A 17,787-nucleotide genomic window follows, 5' to 3' on the forward strand; every position below is an offset into this window, starting at 1 on the left:
AACATCGTTTCACAAAAAGCTCTTTTTCTCCGTTTTTTGTTTCAAAAGAGAGAATTTCGGTGAAAGTAACCATTTTCTATTGTTGATTACTGAAGAACGGAATAAGGTAGAAACAAACTTCTTTTTTCTGATGAAAGCTGAGAGTCCAATCTTTCATTTGGTAGTATGTGTGTTTCCATAGTCCAAACACAACATTTTCTGTGGACCTTGAAAGATCACTCAAAATGCTTAAATCGGCTGGCACTGGCGACAACCCGTTTTTGAAAACGTCTGGCAGTGAAAGAGTTAATAGTCCGACTCATGTCATGCTCTGTAGTGAGCTAGTGTTGACATTTTACTGTTTCAATTGATATTTTAACTGTTTTGAATTTAGTTGTAGATGTAAAATATAACCAGGTTTAGGCTTGATGAAAAAGGATGTGATAATGATTTCTTTGAACTTTCTTTGAACTTTTGTCCTCTCTCTTTCCGTGAGAAAGGAATGTGTTAAAAGGTTTCTGTTGATTTATCTGAAGGGTATGTTTAAAAATACTGTCAAGAGTTTCTGGTAATCGGTCATCAGGTCGTAAAGTCTAAAGTCCAAAGGGCAAAGCCTGTCCACATCAATTCTCCAAAGTCTGGATGTAACTAAGATATGGGCTGTCAGAAACGTGTACCTGCTTTTTATCACAACTCTTCTAAGGATTCAGAAAAGGGCGGGGACGGGTCCCAATGTAAGACTTTTTGTATAAAGATGCTGAATCACAATCCAACACACACTTTTTGAGTGAGCTTGATTTTGTGTCTTTTAGGAGCTCCTAAAATAAAAAACTTGCAAGGGAACTTCTTCATCGATCTCAATTCTGATTTATTTGAACACGCAAAAGATTACAAAAATACATGTCATCTTACACTAGCGCCCACCCCCCCCCCACCCCGAAAAAACTAGTTTGAAGTATACCGGATCTACCTTAATGCCGACGCTCAACTTGCTGTCCGGCTCGTGTCATTTCTTCAGCTTCATGAAAATCCGCGACTTAGTGACGTTAAAAAGACACGGAAGTGCACTCGACCCCGCCCCCTCGGGTTAGTGGCGCCACCTCTGGTAAAGGTTTGCCATGCCCATTGAAATCCGAGAAGCTGGCCGCGCCTTTCTTTTTCTCTTTTTCTGCTCGCAAATGCTTCGTGGAGAGGAAAAAGTGGTTGCTTCCTTCGTCCCAAGCCTTTGAGAAGACGGTGGATTCGTTCGATTTTTGAAGGACGTGCACGGCATCATTTCTCAAAGGACTGTTTTGTTAGTGGAAGCCTGTTCAAGGCTGGATTAGCAACACGTTTAAACAGAACGGATCGGTCCCAACCGTGTGACACGACTGCAAACGGGAAAGATATAAGTTTAACATTTTTTTATTTAGCCTGACGCGACTTTGTGACGCTAAGCGGCCGCTAAGTGGTCTCGACGAGACAGCTTGCGCGTTGCGAGTGGCCTAAATGTGCACATTCGTGTTATTCATAACCGCTTGTAAATGTCTACAAGCATTCACGGCAAATCGGAGACATTCACGGCAAAATAACGTTCGCAAGAGATTTGCCGCTTACGGCTAAATAACCATTGCCTAAACAATCACAAACTAACGCTACAACATCGTCTCTGTAGTAACGTTTTGCTACTTTTTCTTATGGTAAAACTTGTCACTTTTCCACATATTTAACTCTTTGACTGCCAGACGTTTTCAGAAAAGGGATGCCGTGGGTGCCAGCCGATTTAAGCATTTTTGACTGATCTTTCAAGGTCCACAGAAAATTATGTGTTTGGACGATGGAAACACACATACTACCAAATGAAAGATTGGACTCTCATCTTTCATCAGAAAAAAAAGTTTGTTTCTACCTTATTCCGTTTTTCAGTAATCAACAATAGAAAATGGTTAGTTTCACCTCTGTTTTGAAAAAAAAAACGTCTTTTAACGTCTTTGGCACTCCTACATAGGATTTTACTAAACGTCATTTAACGTTTTTGGCAGTCAAAGAGTTAAATAGTTCTCAAATGTGTAAAAGACATTTATTATTATTATTATTATTTTTCTTTTCTTCTGCTGCCATGGCCAGTCGCTTCCATTCACAACATTAGCACATGGCTACCATGACCCAAATCACTGCCCCTTCGAGAGAGAAGGGTGTGGCCTAGGCGTGGCCTGGTGCAGCTATTTACATAAAAGGGACACGCCCCTAAAACAGGCCGTTATGAACCGAGCATTTTTTGGCTGATTTAAGGGCAGCAAAAATATTAGATCCAAAGTCAATTTGGACGAATGCATGTCACAGACATGTTTTTAACACATTTGAGAACTATTTTAGTATCTTGAAAAGTTAAATAATATGAGTCTTTTAAAGCTACTGAACGTGGAATATTCAATTCCGAATCGCTACTGCCACCTGCTGACAAAAAAAAAATGAAACTGCACATACACGACCCGCACTTTACATCACATCCACAGACAGAGTGCGGGAAATTTTTAACCCAAATCCAGTCTGAAAACTTTTTTAATCTAATAATTAGAAGACATTTCAGTCATAAATTGTGAAATAAAAAGGCTACTGTAAAGATATTTTTTGGGGGGAAAAAATTCCATATTACAGCTATATTATCACTATATTTATATTTAGTTACCACTCTTTTCCATGAAATCTGATTTGTTGTTAAAAATATATATCCAATAATGAAGTGCAGTGGCAATGTAGAAATATTACAATGAGTTGTTGGCGGAAAACATTTTACTTTTTCCTCTTACATCCGAACAAAGCAGAAGGATCAGAGGAGAAATCGATAGCAAAACTTGCGGATACCGAAGCTGTTCATCTACTGAGAATCAGCCATCAAAGTGCCAAGTTTGGCACGTGCGGCTGATTGACCCGAGCAGGGCAGAACGCACGGTCGGACCGACACACGCACACACAAACACACAAAAGTGGTGCTTAGGTAGCTCTTAGCCAGAAGTCATGTGGTTACAGTTAATGAATAATGCCGCCCCCCGCCCCCCTCCCTGCACTAAGGTTTTGCTGTACAGATGGCATTAGATAGATTAGATACATGCACGCACACACACACACACAAGCAATTAAACAGCAAAGCGAAGAAAGAAGGTTTCTGCCATTTTACGTCCACTAATTGGTTGAGCTCTTCAAATGCAAGCGGCTGTTTTAATATGCATTAACATTTAACACTTGCAGGGGGGGGGGGGGGGTGGTGGGGCAAGAGTGCACGTGCATGTTTGAAAGGCTAAAGTGTAATTGGCCAGCTTTAACATCAATGACACAAAAATGACCTACATCAGCTTTTAATGAAGCCTTAAACGCGAGATGGCAATTTAAAGGAGGCAATTAGAATGATTGGAAGTTCACATTCACATGTCGGAATCGCGCGACTCTGACTGCAGCAGCTTGGAAAGAGAAATCCATCCTTCACTTATTTTCATCCCTTTTAATGCAAATTATATACTTATATTTTTCTAAATTAACCTTAATAATGAATCGATTCTTTTTAAAACTTTTTCTTAGTTTTGGTTGGACATTAACTCGGCGTAAAAAGGGTGGCGTGTCCTCTCCGGGTCGGGGAGGAGGTCCTGCCCCAAGTGGAGGAGTTCAAGTATCTTGGGGTCTTGCTCACGAGTGAGGGCAGGAGGGAGCGGGAGATCGACAGGCGGATCGGTGCGGCGTCTGCAGTGATGCGGACGCTGTTTCGGTCCGTTGTGGTGAAGAAGGAGCTGAGCCGAAAGGCAAAGCTCTCGATTTACCGCTCGATCTACGTTCGTACCCTCGTAGTGGTCACGAGCTGTGGGTCGTGACCGAAAGAACAAGATCCCGGATACAAGCGGCCGAAATGAGTTTCCTCCGCAGGGTAGCCGGGCCCTCCCTTAGAGATAGGGTGAGAAGCTCGGTCGTCCGGGAGGGACTCAGCGTCGAGCCGCTGCTCCTCCACGTTGAGAGGAACCAGTTGAGGTGGCTCGGGCATCTGGTTCGGACGCCTCCTGGACGCCTCCCTGGGGAGGTGTTCCGGGCATGTCCTACCGGCGGGAGGCCCCGGGGACGACCCAGGACACGCTGGAGAGACTATGTCTCTCGGCTGTCCTGGGAACGCCTTGGGGTCCCGTCGGATGAGCTGGCTGAAGTGGCTGGGGAGAGGGAAGTCTGGGCTTCCCTGCTAAAGCTGCTGCCCCCGCGACCTGACCCCGGATAAGCGGAAGAAGACGGACGGACGGACAGATTAACTCATGGCAAGTTTTCGTAGAGATGCTAATTAGGGGTGTCAGGCGATTCCAAATTTTAATCGTAATTAATCACATGACTTCAACAGTTAACTCACGATTAATCGCAATTTTTTATATCTGTTCTAAATGTACAATACATTTTCCCCAATAAGTTTTCATACTCTTAACATAAGAGTGGAAAAGTCATTCATAAAATTGAGTCAAATAAATTAAAAAGATGTGATATTGATTTGTGTTGATGTCATTTTTCCACCACTAGATGGCATAATTACATTTGTACGACGACGTTGACAGCTCAGTGCATTTTTCTTTTCATATTGAGAGCTATCTAATCTTTAACATGAGGTCACTTGTGAGAAATTCTGCACCTTTTTAAAATTGTAAAAAACCTACTCGACCCTAGTCTCCAAAAATATATGCATTTTTATTACATTTATAATTGCTACATTTTGAAGTGGACGTGTCTGCTGCGTTGCGATCATTAATTGTGCATTTAAAAAAAATTGTGCCATTAAAGAAACTTTGAATTAACTCAAAATGAACGCACTAATTTTGGCACCCCTAATGCTAACAGATTAGTTCATGCTAGCATTAGCCTTGATATCCATTGTTTGGTCAATGTACTAGTACGCTTTTTTTTTGTGGGATAATTTAGTGCACTTGTAGAATGAGCGTGTTGACGAGTAATGTTTTTTTCCACTTCTGAGATGCTGCACACGAGCAGGACGGATTAGCAAGGGAGTTTTGGCGCTTCTAGTTAAGTATATAAGGCTACTAGTGCGTGACACATACCGATAAGTCGGACTTAGTAGTAATGTTACTAATGTAGCACAATAGTTTACTCAGATTTAATTGTGTATTTGTAGGCCAAAAGTCACACTTGTAATGAAAAAAACAAAAAACCTTAATTAAGACAAAGCGTTTCTATTAGTAAACCCTAGTCCAGGGGTGCCCAAGTCCGGTCCTCGCGAGCCCCTATCCAGCCTGTTTTCCATGTTTCCCTCCTGCAGTGCAGCTGAATCGAATGATCAGCCTGATAACGATCCTGATCATCAATCAGGTGTGTTAGTGGAGTGAAACATGGAAAACAGGCTGGGTAGGTGCTCTCGAGGACTGGACTTGGCCACCCCTGCCCTGGTCATTCTACCATCCCATTCACTCCCGGCTGTTTTACTGGATTTTGACTGATTTTGCAAGGCCCACAGAATATTCTGTTCTATTGCTATAAAAACATGGAACCTGCCAAAAGAAAGATTAGAGTCTCTTCTTTCATCAGGGGAAAAAAGTATATTTCTATCTGTTTCCATTTTTCAGCAATTAGCATTAGAATATAGCTAAGTTTAATCATTATTCACAAATCTGTTTAAAACTGCGAGAAAATAAGCTCTTTTTTTTTTCAACACGGCCTTGGTTGATCTCTTATACTCTGCTGCCACCTGCTGGGCGTTTTTGTAATAACTACCATTGCTTCAAACATTCTCTTCAGTTCAGAGGCTGCATCAAAGTCTTCTGTATGCTCTAGCTTTAAAAAAAACAAAACAAAAAAAACGTATAAAATAAATCGAATGCAAGGATGGATGAACTATTTTTGCACTGAGCCCAGTTTGGAAAAAATGAAGAGCAAATTTTCTAATTTTGGACAACTACAAAATTATTGTGAGAAGATTTTTCTGACTTCCGCTTATCAGCTACAATTCATCTCAGTCCACAGCAGCAAATTCCCCGCGTGAGGAACATCCAACAAGACGGCACTGCGGGAAAGCTGCAAGTTAATTAACAAACGAAAAAGTCGATGCGAAAACGATTCGGAGTCGAGTCCAAACGGCGGCGCTCTCGTCACGTTCACTTTTAATCATCAAAAGCACACGCGGCGACGCCGCAGTCTCGCCGTCACATCAAAGAAGACTCCAATCCCTCCTTGCACTTTTGCAAGCGAATGAGCCACGCGCGACAGCCGCTCGGGTCCCAACGCAGCATGCATCCAATTAGCAATTCTCTTTCATGTCTTAAAAGAGTGTTCGTAGAATTTCTGAATGGATTGCCGATACAACGTGCGTGAAATGACGTGGCGTAATTGGAACGAAAAGGCGGGCGAGCGGACGCTGCTCGCAATACCCTTGCAATATTTCAAGGTCAGATTGAAGGTCAATAAAAAAGGTCTGCTTACGACGTGTCCGGGCTGGCAGCAAAACTTGCCATTTACAGCGTGCTGTGACGTTATCAATCCTTTGTGAGATATGAATTTCACACCTTCAGAAGGAACTTACGATCGCGTCACAATTATACAAACCGTCATAAATTCAATATAACAGCACACAAGTGTCATTTTTGTGTGTATTTGGATTTTTCCCATTTGTCTTTTTTACTTTATTTCATTCTTTTAAATCCACACCACCACATAAACTCATGTACCCATTTTTGTGACACACAGGTGTGCCACATACATCGTTTGGAGCAGTTCAGAATCAATATTCATCGAACAACATGACATTAACTCATTCACTGCAATAAATTCATAAAAAAAAAAAAAAAGATGATTAAAAATTAGGGGTGACAGGTGATTCAATTTTTTAATAATACATTTTTATTTAATTAGTTAACTCACAATTAATCACAAATTTTATATCTGTTCCAAACGTACAATAAAACATTTTTCTAGGTTTCCATACTCTTGTTAACAAAAGTGGGGAAAAAATGTTTAACTAATAGTTCAAATGAATTTTTGACGTGTATAGCCGTCAATGGCAGTGAATGAATAAAAAATAAATAGATAAAACATAACAAATTTGGGGCGTCCGGCGATTAAAATTTGTAATCATAATTAATCACAGGACTTCACGAGTTAACTCACAATTGATCACGCATTTTATATCTGTTCTAAATGTACTAAAGTTTTCATACTCATACAAGTGGGAAAAAATGTTGAACGAATAAAAATAGTTCAAATGAATTTTTGACGTCTATAGCCGTCAATGGCAGTGAATGAGTTAATATTAAACATGTTAAATGATATGACCAGAGATGCTGATTTTTAAATGTATTCATGCGTTTTGCTTAGGGATGCTTCGATACCACTTTTTTTCACACCGATACCAGTACGATTACTCAACTCTTGAGTAGTCGAGATACTGATACCAAGTACCGATACCACTAGTACTTTTCATACATAAAATTTACCCCCACAAAACAATGATTATTTTAAAGAAAGACCACATATGGCAATATAGCATTTTCCTTAAAATTGCTTAAAATGAATGTCAATTTCTTCTCATTTCTAATTTCTAGTTCCTGATCGTAAAATGGCCACCAAAGTGTCGGGCCCCATCGTGAGTACCCATCCATCCATTTTCTTAACCGCTTGTCCTCACAAGGGTCGCGGGGGCGCTGGAGCTTATCATCGTAAGTACCGATACCTTGAAATACGGCTGGGCATTGACCCGATACCGGACTTGGCCCTCCCGAGTTTTGCGAGTCAAACTTGGCTGCAACCATTTTTTGCTCTTATCAACCAATCAGAGAATGACAAAAAAATGATAATAATAATAATACTGATTATATTATGGGCCATCTGGCTGGCTCTGTGAATAAAATGTCAAATCTGATTGGGTAAATCATTCACTCGCAGCCATTTTCACTGAAGCAATCCCGCTTCGCTCCCGGCTGTGTGACTGGATTTTGACTGATTTTGAAAAAAAGTATATTTGTATCTGTTTCCGTTTTTCAGCAATTAGCATTAGAATATAGCTAGGTTTAATCATTGTTCACAAATCTGTTGAAAACACTGAAGAAAATATTATTTTTTGATCTCTTATACTCTGCTGCTACCTGCTGGCTGTTTTTGTAATCACTGCCATTGCTTTGAGCGACCTCTTCAGGTCAGAGGCTGCATCAAAGCCTTCTGTATGCGCTAGCATAAAAAAATTATCAAAAAAATAAATAAAATAAAAAGTTTAAATATGTTTAAAATAGAACGTTTTTATACGCCTTTGGGAGCAAATGAGTTCAAGAAACAGTCTCATTGCTAGTCTTAATTACATCAGCCAGCAAAACTAATTCGGATGGCCCCGGAAAGATGCGGTTGACACGGCAACACAAACAGGGGTGAATTCTGATTGGACCCCAAAAAAATCAACCAATGACAATAAATGAATGTTGCATGAAGCAAACTTCAGTTGCTGCTTCATGTTGCTTATTTTCAAGCTAAACTCTGAAGAAAAAAAGAAAAGAACTCAGCGCTAAACTATCACATTGAGATTCTTTAAAAAAAATAAATAATAATAATTTAAAAAACGGACCGGATGGGACCTCTTCCTGACCCGCTACTTAATCTAGCTCGCAATTGTGTTGCCAAAGCTAAAGAGTAGGCGAGGTTAGCAATCGAAAAGAACGTGTCAACCTTTTGGGAATTCAATCGCAGCGTCATTAGAAGTTCTTGCCACAAGAAAATTCCCTATCAGACCCGAGCAGCCGGGAGGGGGTGGGGGCTGGGGGGGGGGACGAGCAAGCCAAAAGCAGCCGGAAGCCAAAAAGGCCGACCTGAGGTCACGTCGGAGGAAATCCAAACGCTAAAAGCTAACAACAGGGCAAACCTTTTCGACTGATGTTGCACCAGAACACACAAAAAAAAAAGAAAATAAGATCAGCGTCTTCACGTGTTTGCATATTCGCTTGCCACGTTGAGCCAAACGATGCCGGAAGGAAGATCATTAAATCCAATTTAGTGAGCGACCTCTGATGTGAGCGCAAGGTCGTGCGCAGTCAAGTCATTTTGTATGCGAGGTGTGTGTTGTGTGTGTGTTGTGTGTTGTGTGTGTGTGTTGTGTGTGTCTTTGCCCTTGTCTATGCATGAACTCTCATCACCACCCGGCAATCGAATAGCAGCAATCGTCCACGCTTCCCCTCAAGGTCAAACCTTGTCAGCATCTTGACAATCAAATGGAATTGTCTTTATCCACATTTGGAGCTCGTCAATCACTCACGTGGAAACATCACAAAAAAAATTAAAATAAATTGGCCCCTTTAGACCGAGAAGAAATTTGCTACTATTTGAATTGTTGTCAAATTGAAGTTTCTAAGCCTGCATACACAAATATAGTGCTGTCACTATCAACTATTTTTAGAACCGATTAATCTATCGATTATTCAATCGATTAATCACATTCATTTTAATTTTGCATTTAAAGTTATTACAACAGTTATTACTGTTTATTAACCAGTGATTTGTGTTTATTTTGTAGTTCATATTTGTATAATGATTAAAAAAAAAAAAAAAGGGTGATTGATGTACTGCGTTACCAGTTTGGTTATTGTTTCTAAAGTAAAAACAGATGTTTGCAATTGCCTTATTTTGATTAAACACAGAAAATAATCAGTTTTCTTTCATCAATAACTACAAAAATCTGTGAAAAATTACTGTTGATATGCTCAAATCAGAGGATTTGGACAATTTTAAATCAAAAAATGGCTCCAAACGTTTCCTTGATTATTAACTCATTTGCTGCCACAAATGTATCAATATTAGGGGGTGTGCCAAAAAATCGATTCTCGTAAGAATCACGATTCTCATTTACCGTACAGTAGTAGGATTCAGAATCGATTTTAAATGTCCCAAGATCGATTTTATTTCAATTATTTGATACTTTCTTGCCTTTGTCTGTGTGTGCCTTTATATGGAGCGCAGTTCATGTTGTACACGATTTGGCCACTTAGGGGCAGTGTGGTTCCACGCGGTCTAATACACTGTTAAGTTGTAGCCACATTAGAGAAAAGAAGGAAAAAGTCACAAACAACTTATTCCAATAAAAGTTGTTTTTTTGCAGTGTGGAGCCGTTCTTTTGAGTGATAAAAGTGCCGCGAGTAGCGCGCTAATTAGCATTAGCGAGTCAGACTGGAGTAGATCGTTACGATTCCTTGCACATCTATAGATTGAAGCAAAAATCATTGTCAGTCAAATCGTTTTGAATCAAAAATCGTTCTTAATCGAAAATCGATTCTGAATCAAATCGCAGACCCCAAAAATTGGAATCGAATCGAATCGTGAGACATTCAAAGATTCCCACTCCTAATAAACACGTTCTATTTTAAATATTACCATGCTCGCAAAGACGTATTTATACGTTTTTTTTTAATGTGTATATATATATATATATATATATATATATATATATATATATATATATATATATATGCTATAGCATGCAGAAGGCTTTGATGAAGCCTCTGAACTGAAGAGAATGCTTGAAGGACTGGTAGATATTACAAAAACAGCCAAACCACAAATGGCCAGCAGGTGGCAGCAAAGTATAAAAGATCAAGCAGGGCCATGTTGCAAAAAAACCTCTTTTCCCCACAGTTTTAAATAGATTCATGAATAATGATGAAACTTAGTTGTAATCTTGTGCTAATTGCTGCAAAACGGAAACAGATAGAAATATACTTTTTTTTCCTGATGAAAGAAGACTCTAATCTTTCTTTTGGTAGCTTCCATGTTTTTATAGCAATAAGACACAATATTCCGAGGGACTCGCAAAATCAGTCACAATCCAGTGAAACAGCCAATCTGTCGATTAATCGGTTCATTTTTGACAGCTCTACATACTTTTTCTTCCTTTTTTTAAACACGTACATTCCAAACTATTTAAATGAGAACCTCTGAGAGAAAACCAATTCACCACCTAAAAAAAAAAAAAAAAGCGTGGATATATCAAAAACCGGAGCCGCATGTGCCAAAAAAAAAAACAGGCTGAGGAAAACAATAGTCTTGGGTGAGTTTTTTTTTTTTTTCATCTCTCTTCTATTATTTGTCCCAAGGAAAATAAAAGCGTCCAGATGAGCTGAGGAAAGCCAGCGCAGAAGATGAAAAACACATAAAGATGTCTTTGGTGGGAATTGGAAAAGATCCTGCAGCGGCAGCAGAAGGCCTGAAAAGTGTCCGACTCGTGCGGAGCGTCCTGTTGCCGACCTCGTCGCAAACGCGCGCCTGCGGTTCAAGAAACCGTCGCTGAAATGAGGAAACCGAGCAAAGTCGTGCGCAAAAATCAGACGAGAAAATGAACAGCGGGTGTTCTTGACTGATGGAGAAATGATTAAAAATTGTCATTGAATAGCAACAGTGAAAAATAAATACAGACTACGGAGAAGAGTGTTAACAACTTATCACATTTAATTCATGAAAAAAAAAAATCAAGGCCTCGTCGTTTTTTTCTTTTTAAAGACAACAAAGTTTGTATTGAACTTTTTCCTTCGTTCCTTCGTTGTCTCGGTTCTCAAACGCTAAACGTGTGAAACAGCATCCAGACGACAAACGAAAGATGCTACTTCCGCTAGCATCTTTCTTAAAGTCTCACTGGGGTCACCACAAGGACAACGAGGCACTCTAAAGCGGCCTCGTCGGTCCAAAGCGCTGTCCACATGTTTGGACTTTTATTAAGCCTCTGGTTTGCTTGTGCAAATACGCTCGGACCCGGTAATAATCAATAACATTCGTCGTTTTTCTTCGATTATTTTTTTTTTTTTAAGGGAGAAGCAATATAAGGTTGTTGTAAATGCAAAGCTTGGCATATTTGTATTAGTTTTACTGAGTCAGTTCACAACTAAAAATCAGTTAAGCGAGGCATACATAAAAGGTGTGTGTGTGTGGGGGGGGGGGGGGGGCCTGTTAAAGTTAACCTTTAGTATTTTTGTGAAGGCAGAATTCTTGCTATAACTCTACAAATCTTCAAGTTTCAAACGAGTTACTGTGGAAAGCGAGTCCAGTCAAGACAAAATTGTTCTTCTATAAACTAAACGAGCAAGTCGGCAAATCGTACAATTGGCGCCTCGAGTCCGCCAACTCGGACTGAAGATGAGGGCCCGACCGATATGCCTTTTTTGTGGCCAGTGCCGATACCGATTTTTACTATACTATACTGATTACCGATTAATCGGCCCATTATTTAAAAAAATATATAATGGTGTACACACTTAAAGTGAGTACAGAAAAAAAGTTACGGTTCAATTCTGTTAAAATAACTCGTTTTTCACACATTCGGAAGAATTTGTGCTTTGACGCAGTGTTATCTTTTCGTTATTTGAAGGAAAAACACTCCCAAAGTCGATGCTAACTTCCGGTTAGCATTTGAATGGGATCCTCCCTTCGCTTTTAGCATTAGCACTAGGCTAGCGATGCTATAAAAACAAAGCATGTTTTGTATTTAAATATACAGCGGATGTTATTATTATTGTTGTGTGTTTAGTTTTTAACTTAGCTTAAAGGACGCTTAGGGACAACACAATAACCAGAATAACAGACGCTACACACTTGCTAGTTGCTATTGCTATGCACGCAAAATGGTGCATTCAGGGTACTTTCACAGCGTCGGAAATTTCTCTATTCTTCGATTATAACGGTTACGTAGGGGTGGGAATCTTTGAATGTCTCACGATTTGATTCGATTCGATTCCGATTTTTGGCTGTGCGATTTGATTCAGAATCGATTTTCGATTGAGAGCGATTTTTGATTCACAACGATTTGAATGACAATGATTTTGCTCCAATTTATAGATGTTCAATCGGAATCGTAATGATCTACTCCAGTCTGACTGACATTACACTCAAAAGAACGTCTTCACGCTGCAAAAAAAAAACTTTTATTGGAATAACTTGATCGTGACTTTTTCCTTCTACTCTCTAATGTGGCTACAACTTAATAGTACATTAGACGGCGTGGAACCACACTGCCCCTCAGTGGCCAAATCGAGTACAACATGAATAGCGCTCCCAATAAAGGCACACACAAACAATGGGAAGATAGTATAAAATAATTGAAATACAATCGATTTTGGGACATTTAAAATCGATTCTGAATCGTACTAAATGAGAATCGCGATTCTTATGAGAATCGATTTTTTGGCACACCCCTTATATTTATACATTTTTGGCAGCAAATGAGTTAATAATCAAGGAAACGTTTGGAGCCATTTTTTTCATTTAAAATCCACTTTAAAATCCAAACCCTCTGATTTGAGCATATCAACAGTAATTGTTCACAGATTTTTGTAGTTATTGATGAAAGAAGACTGATTATTTTCAGTGTTTAATCAAAATAAGACAATTGTAAACATCTGTTTTTACTTTAGAAACAATAACCAAACCGGTAATGTTTCACCCTTCAATCACCCTTTTTTTAAAAAATCATTATACAAATATGAAGTACAAAATAAACACAAATCACTGGTTAATAAACAGTAATAACTGTTGTAATACTTTTAAATGCAAAATTAAAATGAATGTGATTAATCGATTGAATAATCGATAGATTAATCGGTTCTAAAAATAATCGATAGTGACAGCACTATATTTGTGTATGCAGGCTTAGAAACTGATTATCTTCTTTGTAAGAATATAATCGGCCATTTGGCCCAATTGGCCGATTGTTTTGGCAGATGTTTGAAGGGCAATAATCGGCCGATTAATCGCTCGGGTCCCCACTCAAGATCATGGATTTCTGACTGTGCAGGTGTACCTAATGAAGTGTCCACGTCAGCTTCCTCCTTATTGATGTGGGTTAGGGTTAATCCGATTTTTTTTTTTCCATCCCCCAACCTCGCTGTTCCATTCTCTCTTCCGTCTTTCCCGCCATTATCAGTCCTCCCTGAGACAGTACAAGAACACCTGCGGTCTCATCCTTGTCTTTTCGCATTTCATTCAGGCTTAAGCAGCAGATCGGACGATGAGGTTCCGCATCTACGGCTGAGCTTGGGGATAGTCTACTTATCAACTCGGTCTGTTTTTTTTGGGTGTGTGTGTGTGTGTGTGTGTGTTTTTTTTTATCTTGTTTTGACTTCACCAAGAGGGGGGAAAACACTGGCGACAACGATAAAGTTCGAACCCCAAACAAGTTAATGAGAAACAGGAAATAATGAGCTGATTGCAATGATTAGAGGCGCGGCTTATTCGGCTGCAATTCCACATTTGCATAAATTGCACGCTATGCTCAGGATTTAGCGCGCCATGAAACATGAAGTGGCTGCCGCTGCTTTCGAGTCGACACGGAGGTCGCGCTTCGCTCGGGTTCGACGTTGGAAAATGGCCATGAAATGATCAGCCATTCTTTGCTTTAATGGTTAAAAAGAGAAAAAAAAAGAAAAAAAGGGGGCGGCGATACAGTGAAGAGGAAGAAGTGCAGGTAATTGCCTGGCGAGACGAGATCAGGGGGAAAGGCAGAAACTCCAGCTACGCTATAATTGGAAGTGCAGACAGACGGACAGACGGACGGACTGCGGAGAAAGAAAGAGCGCGTGAGGAAAGAACACACGCGCAAATTTCGTAGACACAACGTGGCACCGCACATGATTACGAGGGATCGGCAAGGAGACGAGGAAAGGATCACCTCTCGCTCTCATACAGTACATGCTACTGAAATGTCCATCAAATCACCTTTCCCCATTGAAATGAATGGAAATGCCATTAATCAGGTCCAGCCTCTACCAAAAATATAAAACCGTTAGTAATAATATCACTATTGAATAACATTTTGTACATGATGACCTCAGCGCAAATCATGTGGCACATTACACCAACCTGCACCACAACTTAGACCTGCTGGCGTTTTAATTCTAGTCACCAAATTGTCAGGTGGGCCCAGAGATGTGTCATAAAAAATGTCGGAATGTGTGGTTCGCCAAGTTTCTAAACATGATCAACTAGCAAACGAAGATGTGGCCCCAGTTTGTGCGACTTGGCCACTGGGGGGCAGTATAATGTAGTGGTGAAAACAAACCAAGAAGACTTTCACAACTACTGTAAGTGACCCAGTAAATTGCAGTATTCATAGTTTTTCCCGCAGAGGATGAAGAACCCGCCTCCAACTCGGCTTCACAGTCCGACCATTTTACAGATTTTTTATTTATTTTTTGGTCTAGATAGAATGCAATGTTGTAGTGTATTTCCACGTTTGGCCACTAGGTAACAGAACAGTATCTTGTACATGCTGTAAATTTGAAAGAAGTGTTTTGGTGAGGGGATTATCGAATGTTTCTGTCTTTCAGTCCCACCTTTAAAGAGAAAGTCAACCTTAAACATTTCTTGGCAATAATGTGTTAAATGTGACCTCGCTAGTCTAAACACGACATTCTAAATCGATCTCAGGGAGCGGCCATTTTGCCACTTGCTGTCAACTGAAGATGACATCACAGTTGCTCAGGGCTGATTTGACAGCCAATCACAGCTGGCCTGTTTTCTGATGCTGAGCCGTGATTGGTTGCTACCTGAGCCCTGAGCCACTGTGATGTCAAATACAAAATGGCCGCCTTCTGTTATTGATAAAAAACGGCTGGATTTTGCTGCTTAACTCATATTCCACTAAGCAAAATACCGTCTTTATATGACATATTATTGAAATGCTCACAATGACACAATACTGAAATCCTCCCGCACTTGATTCTGGTTCATATGTTGAAACAGACGTCAGTGGTGGCGTGTGAAACCGTTTCGCTCGCGCCTACAAGCGCATTTCGATGGCCTGATCCTGAATTCTGTGCTTCCGCGTCCGTGCAAGTCAAGTTGCAAGTCCCGCGCTACGCTAGCAAGGCCGCCCGCACGCTCGCCTTCAGCCGCAGTCGCACAAGTTATGCGCTCTGCTAACTCCAATAACGTCGTTAGCTATGCGGCGACGGCCGCGTTGGCCGCGTGTGAAAAATGCTGTGCGCGAACGGAGGCTCGTTTTCGCGCACGCTACAGGACGAAAGCTGCACAAGTCGTTGGGAAATAAATAATTAAACACGACTTGAATGTTTCACGTTTGGGAAAATACATCTCATGGCACGCTAGCAAAGGAGGGAAAAAAAAAGTGGATTCGCAGGTTCATTATGTGCCTTCTGCCATCTAGTGGAAGAGCGTGGAAGTGTTCTGTCTGTCACGATACGTCGTTGGCATAGAATATGGATCGTCACACAAACATTCATTCATTGCAGGAAACGAAACATTTATGTGGAGTTGCATCATTTTCTGCAGTACTTGATGAGCTCTCCTGGCTCACTTTTCTCTGTTCTAATTAAATCGATTTGAAAACAGCAGCAGCAATATTACAATTATAGATGATATGAAACACTTTTTCTTGTACAATGTGGGCAACAACTTTTTGCGTTGCTTTTAACACCAAGCTAAGAATTAGACTGTTTTTTTTTTTTTTTTGTTCTTACATTTAACTGCAATTAATCGAAATTCAATTACAATTTCAATTATTACACTCCACAATTACAAAATCGGCATAATCATAAACAAAAAAAATAAACATTATATTACATACTAATTTTGAGTTGTTTAAATTGATATTTTGGCAACTTTTTTATTTTAAAATGACTCATTTAATAAATCATGTTTGGTCCAAAAAGAAATTTGCGAAATTATAATGTTTCAAAGAAATGCATTTGTCTTTTTACATATTTTTAACATGTTCTTGTTTTGCGCCAAAAAACTAATGATTGTCCTAATCCTGATTTCAATTAATACCAAATTAATCTTGATTCATATTTTCTTTATAATGGAGCAGCCCCACTGCTCAACATATGTTGACCTACAGCAGGGGTCACCGACCTTTCTACAACGTTTTGGTACTGATAAATGCAAACTACCAGTTTTGATGCACACTTCTAAAATAACTAATTTGCTCAAATTACTTGAACTAAGTGAAGACAAAAATCATGTTAATGATTTCTTACAATGAATGACAAGAATTCAACAAGGTGTCCTATCACTAGTGAGCTATTTTTAGAACATGCCCGCAGTCTACTCCGGTGGTATTTTGGGGGTGACCTGGAGCCCGCCGGCGCCATGTTGGTGACCCATGAACCTCAGCACATTAAAATAAACCCGCCTCATCCATTTTTCTCGACGTGGTCCTCGCTCGAAAAAAGTTTCGGGAGAGAGAATAAGTCACCCTTGAAGATGCGCACACACATGTTGTTTTTGTTACCATATTCATAGCGTGCGTGCGTGCGTGCGTGCGTGTTCTTACCCAGGACTGAACGGCGGTCCCTGATGCCTCCTCATCTGTCCAGCTGCGCGCGTGTACGAAAGTATTTTCTGTCGTCCGTCTCTCCTGACCACCCAAACGCGGCCGCACGTGCCACGTTCCTCAGCCCCCCCCCACCCTCCCTCCCTCCCTCACCGTCGCCCCCCCTCACTCTGGGAGTCTGGCATCGGCACCTGCCACTCACACCTCCCCCCCTCCGTCCGCCTTCAAAATCCCCCCCCCCCCCTCCTCCGGCAGGATGGTCCGCGCACACCTCCCGTTCACTCCTGGTGGGTTATCTTGTCCGCCGATGGAATGGAAAATGTCGGCATTGACGAGGACGTGGAGGGAGGGGGGGGGGGGGGGGGGGGGGAATGGGGCGAGGGTCCGTGCGAGATCGCTCCTGTCCTTGAAGGAGGCGCGTGTCCACGGGTCAAGGTGCCCTCGGGCTCCTCCTGCAGCTCAGGTCTGAGGTTGTGCGAGAGGCGATGCAGGATGTGCTGGCTGCCTCTGCCCGAGAGTATGAGAGTCGCTCTCGTTTAGTATGCTTT

The 17,787-nt window shown here is 40.8% G+C and overlaps 1 protein-coding gene across 1 annotated transcript in view; it reads right to left on the reverse strand.

The window, feature by feature from the left end:
• Window positions 1-17,787, reverse strand: part of lingo3b (leucine rich repeat and Ig domain containing 3b) — a 102,532-nt gene that overhangs the window by 46,876 nt on the left and 37,869 nt on the right. Inside the window, exon 3 of the mRNA XM_077555809.1 lies at window positions 17,240-17,746. The gene's annotated coding sequence lies outside the window, so the exon portion shown is untranslated. The remainder of the gene's footprint in view (window positions 1-17,239; window positions 17,747-17,787) is intronic.

This window comes from Vanacampus margaritifer, chromosome 2 (assembly GCF_051991255.1).
Source record: "Vanacampus margaritifer isolate UIUO_Vmar chromosome 2, RoL_Vmar_1.0, whole genome shotgun sequence".
Classification (NCBI taxonomy): domain Eukaryota; kingdom Metazoa; phylum Chordata; class Actinopteri; order Syngnathiformes; family Syngnathidae; genus Vanacampus; species Vanacampus margaritifer.